Here is an 8951-nt window from a genome sequence, read left to right as displayed (position 1 = left end):
TGGTTTCCAGTTTACATAAGAGTCCAATGAAGTTCTTTCAGGGCCGTCGAGGTGTCTGCTTTGTGGGGAGGGGGGATATACATGGCTGTGATTATAATCGAAGAGAATTCTCCTGGTAGATAATGCAGTCAACATTTGATTGTAAGGAATTCTAGGTCCGGTGAACAAAAGGACTTGAGTTCCTGTATGTTGTTATGATCACACCACAACTCGTTAATCATGAGGCATAAGGCCCTTCTTCTTACCAGAGAGATGTTTGTTTATGTCGGTGCGATGCGTGACTAGGTGGCTGTACCGACTCTGATAACATATCCCGAGTGAGCCATGTTTCCGTGAAACAGAGAATTCAGATGAATATAGGGGAAATACTGTCACTGATTCGAATATCTTATTAGGTGAGAAAATAAACAGTCGATGTGCCCTCGAGCAAGGAACTTACCCCTAATTGAGCCAGTAAGTCACACTGGATCACAGAGCATTCTAAATTACAAAAATGTTAATGTGAGAGAGGAAGCTAGGAATCAAAGAAATACCATTGAGTCACCCCCATTGGGACGATATTTAGTCCACAACTACAACTCCTACAATCCCCTCTGATTGACGCTTTCATATTTTTGGTTGTAGTGGCCTACTGCAGTCAGAAGTAATGGTACGTGGTAGTTCAAACTTTTTTCTCTTCATAGAAACAAAACAATAACATAGGCTCCCCAACAGATATCATTCAGCGACAGATGATACCTCCAGTGAAAGCAGGATTTCGGAATGAAAAGCTCTGGAGGGGCCAGGAGCGGGTACGTGATAAACTTCAGACGAACAGTGAACTCTGGCTCTTTGCGCAGATCCGCTGTCGGTGCTGACGTTCGCTGTCATCGTGGCGTCTGGGGGGCTTCTGTTCATGATAGAGAAAGGAATTCTGAATAGTACGGAGACACCTCCACATCGGGGGAAGCAGCAAGGTCATACTACCTCAGACAAGCTCGTCATCCTGATCCATCTGTGGATGCAGAATCTCAGGTAAACGGAAGACTTTTAAAACCATTACGATTTCCAGCAGTAGCCCACTTGAGGTACTCCCGTTACTCCTATTTTAAAATTGTCTACTTTACTAATTTCTCATAATCAGCTGTATTTTTCATCATTCTATAAACATTTAGGATATTCTTGGTTGGTAATTTTTAACATACTTCCAAAACACTTGGATTCTAAACATAAAAATGTTAGCATGAACAGACTGTCACATGGAATGTACATCAAGATTATCAGCCGAAGAGACTTCTTCAATGAGGTTTACTGGCGGTTGGCATACAATAAATGTTGCATTACCGCCACCTACTAGACTGGAGTACAACTCCCTTATACATTGCTTGAAAAAAATAAACCTAGCATCTAACACTACACTCACAAAAAAACAAACCTAGCATCTAACACTACACTCACAAAAAAATAAACCTAGCATCTAACACTACACTCACAAAAAAATAAACCTAGCATCTAACACTACACTCACAAAAAAATAAACCTAGCATCTAACACTACACTCACAAAAAAATAAAAAACAATATCACCCTACACCACTATTTAAATATATTTAGTCCTACCTCAGTTCAACAACCTGAAAGGATGGGACACAACCACTTAACACACCCTGTAACTCGCACACTCAAAAACCTCTGCAGCTGTCACCACAACTTCAATTTTCTGCGACTTGCATTCCATCCCTGCAGTACAGTTGATAACCATATTGCCATAAATTTTAAAAATCCTACTGAAATCCTACTCACTTGTTGTCCTATCCCTCTGTACTGGTACATATCTACTACTCACACCACTCTCAGGATCCCTCCCCCTTGACCCATCTTTCTCTACTTTCTTCACTGCCTCAGCATACGACAACTTCTGCACTACTCTAACCCTGGAAGCCTCCTCCTGTCTCTCTTGCACGGGACATTTCTGATCCCCAGCCCCATGGGCACCCCTACAATTAACACATACCACTACTTTCCCCAATGCTACACCTTCCTTTGTCTCATTCCATTCTGAACACTTCTCACACCTAGGAACATCCCTCCTACACACTGTTGCCACATACTCATAAACTTGACATCTAACAGCGTATTGTATTCGGCACAAAAGCTTGTATAGGATAAATTATATATCATGACATCACTTTGCTGGGCAAAGAATCAAAATCACAACTCAAAAGAACAGACAACTCTTCTGTTTCACCACTCACGCCACCCTGTTTGTGTTGCACCGCTGCCAAAGAGACGATTCCAACTGACTTTCTTAACTAGCTAACCTTGCTTTTAAAATAACAAAAAGCTGTGGCGTGCCGTTTTGTTTGAAAAATAGTAGGCGAAAAAGACCACCAAATTAAATTTGATCAATTGCCCAAGTACCAAGTTAAAGGAACCTCATGATTTCAGGCTATTACTCCGCGATGCACTTCATTACCAATTCGTTGCCCGTACTTGTTTGTATCTATCTAGCAATGTGTATTGCATAAAGCTTGCTAGTTAGCGTGTAGTAAGGACTAGTGAGCTATATCCATCCAAATATCAGCTATATCATTCTGCATGTGGAGATTTATGGAAATCTGGAGATTCCACCAAGTAGGTGTAGATAATTAACTATTTGGTAGGATTTTCTCCCCAGCTGGTCTCCGGCAAGTTGAAAGGACATAGGCAAGCCAACAATAATACATTTTTCTAAATAGCCATTGACCGTTCAATTTGCAAAGACTGCAAGTAGTTAGGCAACTTATCCAAGACTAGTGAATTAGATCTAGATTGACTGGCTAGCGAGAGAAGTTAGCTAACTGGAAAAAAAGCTAGGGGGGTCAACAAACAGTGACGTAAGGATGATACGACAGTTTTACTGTTAGTCAGCAGGTCGGGTAACAAATTAGTGGCAGAACAAGTATCATGCAAATCATTTGTTGTTGTGACAGCCACGTATGTTAACACGTGAGGCTGCTGAAAACATTTATTGAAACGACAAAAAAAGTGTCAGTTTGCTTAGGATGCCAGCAAAAGTTAGGCTAATTACAATGGAGAAATAGGAGCACCCTACGCGGGGGCATGGTCACGTTAAGCCACGCCTCCAGCATGTATCTAAAGTAGAACAGGTGCAATTTCGATATTTGGTGGTGCATCCGCAGTTTCTGTTATGTCAGTCACTCAATTAGATGAGTTGCCTAGTTAAATAAAAAGTCAGCAAACACATTTTTAAATTGGTCTTACCAGCTATCTAAACTTGTAGTAATCATGGTCAAATTACCTCACTCCATTGATTTTGTTAGTCAGTCTCACTCAGATATCATATTCAAAACTGCAAACATTTCTCTCCGCTCCATGGCAAAATGTTTAGAATTGCAGCAAACTTTCTTTAAACCTGCAACATTTTCTCTGTGCCCCATGGCAAGATGTGTAGAATTGGGCTATTCCCGGGTGTGATGATGGGGTGGTGAGTCGGAAGCAGGTGCAACATTTTAATAAAACTAAGAACATGACACTAACATAAGGCAGTACGCCAATACACAAGAACAATACCAACGAGTGAGTGAACATGGGAGAGTGACATATAAAGGGGAGGAAATGATGACGGTAATGGAGTCCAGGTGTGAATCATAATGATTCACAGGTGCGCGTAATGATGACTGCCAGGTGTGCGTAATGATGAATCTCAGGACCAGTGGTTAGTACTCTGGTCACCTCATACGCTGGAGGGGAGGAGCAGGAGCAGACGTGACACTAGCTGACTGCATGTGTGGGTACGCAGACCCATGAGCCACTGTTGCCCCTCATGAGTTCAGATTTGTTGTGGCTCCCACCCCATCAAAGTTGCTCATCTCTGGGCTATATCATGAAAATGTCATGATGCATTTGCTACATTGTTTACATTTTGTTAGTTGTCCACTCTTTGATGGAATGCATATCATTGTGTAGGTATTATATTGACGTGAGTGATATTGTATTATACATGCATTATTATTTTGTGTAATAATAGTTATATGTCAAAACATTTTCATCTCCCAATCAGATTCTCCAGGAGATCCGTAACCGCACCATCCGGACCATATGTGTCAGTATTTGGCCAGGGTTGTTCCGGTTTTTGGTCACTAGATGCCCCCATTGTGCTTTTTGACCTTTTGTTTTCCCTTGATCCCCATTATTATTTGCACCTGTGCCTCGTTTCCCCTGATTGTATTTAAACCCTTAGTTTTCATCAGTTATTTGCTCTGTGTTTGTATGTTAGCACCCAGCCCTAGTATTCTGTGAACGCTTGTTGATCCTGGTGGACTCTCTTGTGGAATTCTGTTTTTGTTTATTTATTTTTGAGTATCTTTTGAGGCTTTTTATGCTATACCTACCACCTTGTGGATTTACCTTTTTGTCTTGGAGGATTACCTTTGTTCTTGTGGAATTCCTTTTGAGGTTGTGGAGTTACATGTTTTCCTGAAGGACTTCCCTTTTTACTTTATTAAATACACCGTCTCAAGTACTGCTGTGTCTGCCTCATCTTCTGGGTTCTGCTGACTATTCGTGGCTCAGTTGGTTAAGTGACTGTTTCTCACTCCGGAGACCCGGGTTCGTAACCGGGTCCTGACAATATGTGGTCAGAAGAACATGCCTCACAGTGTGAGGTCCCTGAGCCCCCTGCAGAGGAAAACCCTGCTGCAGCACGTCCTGGTGAACGACGAGCACTGCTTCCTCTGCTGCTACGTCCCCAAGGTGGCCTCCTCCAACTGGAAGAGGGTTCTGAAGGTCCTGAGTGGGACTCTGGAGATCGTCAAGATGGACGTCAGCATCAAGATGGACCACAAGAGTGACCTGCTATTCCTGTCCACCCTGAAGCCCGAGGAGATCCGCAACAGGCTAAAACACGACTTCAAGTTCATGTTTTGCGGGAGCCCATGGAGCGCCTGCTCTCCGCCTACAAGTTTGGGGGGATCAAGGTCTACCAGGATAAGTACGGTGCTGAGATCATCAGGTTGCTACAAAAAGTGCCATTCCAAGGATACAGCAGTGGCTGGAGATGATGTGACGTTTTCAGTTTGAGTTATCTGCTGGACGAAGATGTGGAGCGCAAGAACGAGCACTGGATGCCCATCTACAACCTGTGTGCTGTGTCCTATGACTTCATTGGCTCCTATGAGCATCTGGAGAATGATGCTGGCTATATGCTACAGCGTATTGGTGCACCTCCACACATCCACTTCCCTGAGAGACAGATGTGGTACAAGCCTGTCACCACGGAGATGCTGCACTATAACCTGTGCAGTCTGCCACTGAAGCTACTTAGGGAACTCCTACCCAAGTACATTCTAGACTTTTCCCTGTTTACTTACCCTCTCCTCAACACCACCACTGAATACTGCAGACATTAACTGCAAGATTGAATCTTATAACTGGAAATGATGTGTATACAGTATCTTGTTACACATTTGACATGTCTTTTTATTCCTAAGGAACCAGCAGTATTTTGATATGTTACTTCTTACATTAGATGTGTTACAGCATAGGGAAATATGAATGTGTTGGAGTAATATGTATAAAACCACTAAAACTGGAAAGGAATTGAAATTTAGAAGCAAATAAGTGGTAATGTTACAATCAAATAATTTGTATGCATTCCACTTAAACATTAAGAAATTACTTAATTGTTACCGTCCAATTTCTCTGATAACTGTGCACTCCATCTTAGCTTCAACCAAACATTGACCCAACTGTCAAAAAAGTATTAAATCCTCAATTACACATTTTTCTCAATCTTTTGTTAATCAATTTTCCTCCACAATCGTATAGGTATTTCTTATGGGTAATTTAAATGCTTTTGTGTTTTGCCACTGATAGGTACGGATAAGTGCAGTTAATTCATTTTGTCTAAACTTTTATTTGAAGAAAACGCTGAAAATGTACAGTACTTCCATCAATGTGTACTTTAATGAGATAATACTATTAGTAGCGCAATAAGTAGATTTCTCATATAATAATTTGATTGTCTGTATTATGTATTACTATTGGAATTATCTTTGGTGAGAAGACGGCATGATTTCACCTTTGATCTGAGTTTAGTGCATCTTTCATAGGGAAGGAGGAGGAAGCTGACATTTCAGACCATTACAAGGATTTATGGTGGACATGCGTTATGTGAATAGTTTGTGTGGTGCATCCAAACTGATACTCTTACAGGCTTCTCATTCACTCACTTCAGCTACTTCATTTCCCTGTCTGTCCTGTGTCACTCTACTCCTTATAATTCTCATAATTCTGTGAAAACAGGAAAAGAGAAGTCAGGCTTGAATACAATCAGTGGGATCTGTGGTATTATTGTTTTATAGATGGTACAATATTGCTGCGAGTGTGAGCCGTTCTTCACGTTTTGCTGTCAGCAAGGGCCAGTCTGTCCTTTACAACCTTCAGCTCTTACTTCCTCTCAATGGCGCTCATATGGGTGTGGAACTCCATCTGCCGATTGGAGGAGAGAAGCGTCTCTAGGTTACTCACCTGTCAGATGCAGGGGGGATGATCTATGCATATAAATAGCGAATGGAGGACGCTTTTCCCTTGGTTCATTTTCATGCCAGCCAGGTAGGCTATACTCCTGTTATAAAGTGAAGCAATGTGCTTAATATAGTAGGCCTAGCCTATTAAGCTGATGGGATCCTCCTCTTTTTAATAGAGGCCATCAAAACTCTGTTTTCTCACGCAATTGCTTAACCAATAGAAAATTGGGCAACATGAGCTCATGGTCTCTCATGATGTTTGATTTGATTTTCGAAAGCATTTGCATTGATGTCAGAGGGATTAGAGTGCCAATAGAGTGCTGAGTACCAGGCCATTACTGGCTGGCATTTAGCACGTTTGGTAGATTATTATTGACCATCAGCAGCATCAAAGCACAGCTTTGGAGTTACTGGTGTGGCGGACTGCCGGTAATACGTCACTGTAACACTGTAGTCAGTCTCTCACTGGCCAGCTGCTTCTTCAGTAGCTCTGCCTCAGAGCGCATGTCCTCCAGCTCTCCAGTCACCTGAGAGAGCAGCACCAACACATAGACATGATGAAGGGCATAGTCAACACTACAGCACCGACAGGGCACATTTTGTTATAGCTAGAATTCCTGCAATTAGCAAGGCTTGTATCACAACTTACTGGCACATGCAGTGTGTGTGTGTGTGGTGTAAGTTTCCACCGTTGCTAAATCATTACGGGAAGTGAAAAGGGTGGTGGATTGGGATGCAGTCAGAGGGTTTGCTCTACCCCGGGCCTCCTGCAGCGCCTTCTCCAGCTGGGACATGCCCCTGGCCTGGCCAGGGATGACACCTGGGCCTCGTATGCCTGCAGGACACTCGTGCTGTATGGTGGGGACAGAACAGGGGTCCTCATCACTAATTGCAACAATGCAAGTGAATTCAGTTTAGTAGGATGTTGATTAGAGGTGAGCAAGGACAGACAAGATTTAACATATTAAACAGAACTCAAACTCTCCCCACTGGACTCTTTTCCTACAGTATTTGTCTTCATTAAAGCTCTTGGATATCAACCTTTGGTCTCTACCTGGTTCTCTCTGGTCATAGTGGCTAGGTCATCCTGTAGTCTCCTGTTCTCTCTCAGGGCAATCTCCCTGTCTCTCCCCACTCCAGATAGCTCCTCCTGGGCAGAGTCAAGTTGTCTGCGTAGACTGGCTATCTCCCTCTGAAAGCTGCTCAGGTACAACACAATATAACTGATTCACTCTCCACGCACACACATTCGGGTGACATTCCTCTCACACAAATGCACAAACAGATAATTCTCCCTCATACTGAAAAAGGTTACACTTACTATAGAGGGTTCTCCATGTCTGTAACAGAGTATTTTCCTGCAGAATGAAAGACAGAACAGTGTTTAGTCCCTGTTTGACTGATCTTATAACAGTACTCAGGCTCACATATGCAGGTCTGTCAGTGGTACCTAGTGCCCTACCCTCCTGGACAGCTCATCCTGCAGCAGGGCCAGGCTCTCAGTTTTCTGATCCACGTTATCCTGCCGGGCATCCTTCTCCCTGTCCAGAGCAGAGATAGTATTCTGAAGCACAGTCACCTCGTCCCTCTGGGTAGCGCCATGCCGACTTAGCTCACCTGGTGAAGAAAAGAATTACATTTTATCACTGAATAAACCAAGAGCAGAGTTTGATAACAATGTCTAACTAACCCTTTCATCCACCAAAACTCACCTATTTCCTCCTTCAGTTTCTCTATCTGCTGGTGGGCAGCATGGACCTTGTTTGTCTTCACAGAGAGCCTGTGTTGAATGTCAAACAAGGACTGTTTCATCTGCTCTTGCAACAGCCTGAACAGACAGATAATTAGACAATTTCAACACAACAAATAAATATGAACAGCACATAATGACAACATGACACAATTACCAGACAAAGACAGACAGACAGTACCGTAGTGCACTGGACTCAGCTCTCTGCTGGGCCGTCTCCTCTACAGTCTGGACCAGGGCGGTGGACCGGTGGACCGAACCTTCAGTGCTTCATCCACAGCCACCCTGCCCTCCTCCAGCACTGACACCTGAGGGTGCAGGTCCAACCGCTCCCTCTCCGACTGGGGACCAAAACACACCATAACTCACACTACTCTTGGTACAGTATGCATGCAAGATCAGCTGAGGTGGCAATAATGGCTGACATGATTGATAGCACAGTACAGTGGTGGTAACATCTTTGTAAGGTGTTATATCTACAAAAAGTAATATAGTCAACTGTAACAGAATCCTTTTGCTTTGATATGGTGAAAAGTTGATCAGTCTCACAGTCTTGATGGTGTTTTCAAGGTCCAGGATCCTCCTCTCCTCTTCCTCTCTGTCTGTCAGAGCGCAGGTCTGAGCAACCTTTAGTCTCTCTCTGAGTGTGTCTCTCACTGAGGTGATCCTTTGCAGTGGTGGTTCTAGCTTGTA

General features: G+C 43.2%; 1 pseudogene; it reads left to right on the top strand.

Annotated features, from left to right (window-relative positions):
• Nucleotides 1–222: 222 nt before the first annotated feature.
• LOC135511752 (carbohydrate sulfotransferase 14-like) lies at nucleotides 223–5389 on the top strand (annotated as a pseudogene).
• Nucleotides 5390–8951: the final 3562 nt, after the last annotated feature.

Source organism: Oncorhynchus masou, chromosome 24 (assembly GCF_036934945.1).
Source record: "Oncorhynchus masou masou isolate Uvic2021 chromosome 24, UVic_Omas_1.1, whole genome shotgun sequence".
Taxonomy (NCBI): Eukaryota; Metazoa; Chordata; class Actinopteri; order Salmoniformes; family Salmonidae; genus Oncorhynchus; species Oncorhynchus masou.
This window is presented reverse-complemented; position numbering and strand designations above follow the sequence as displayed.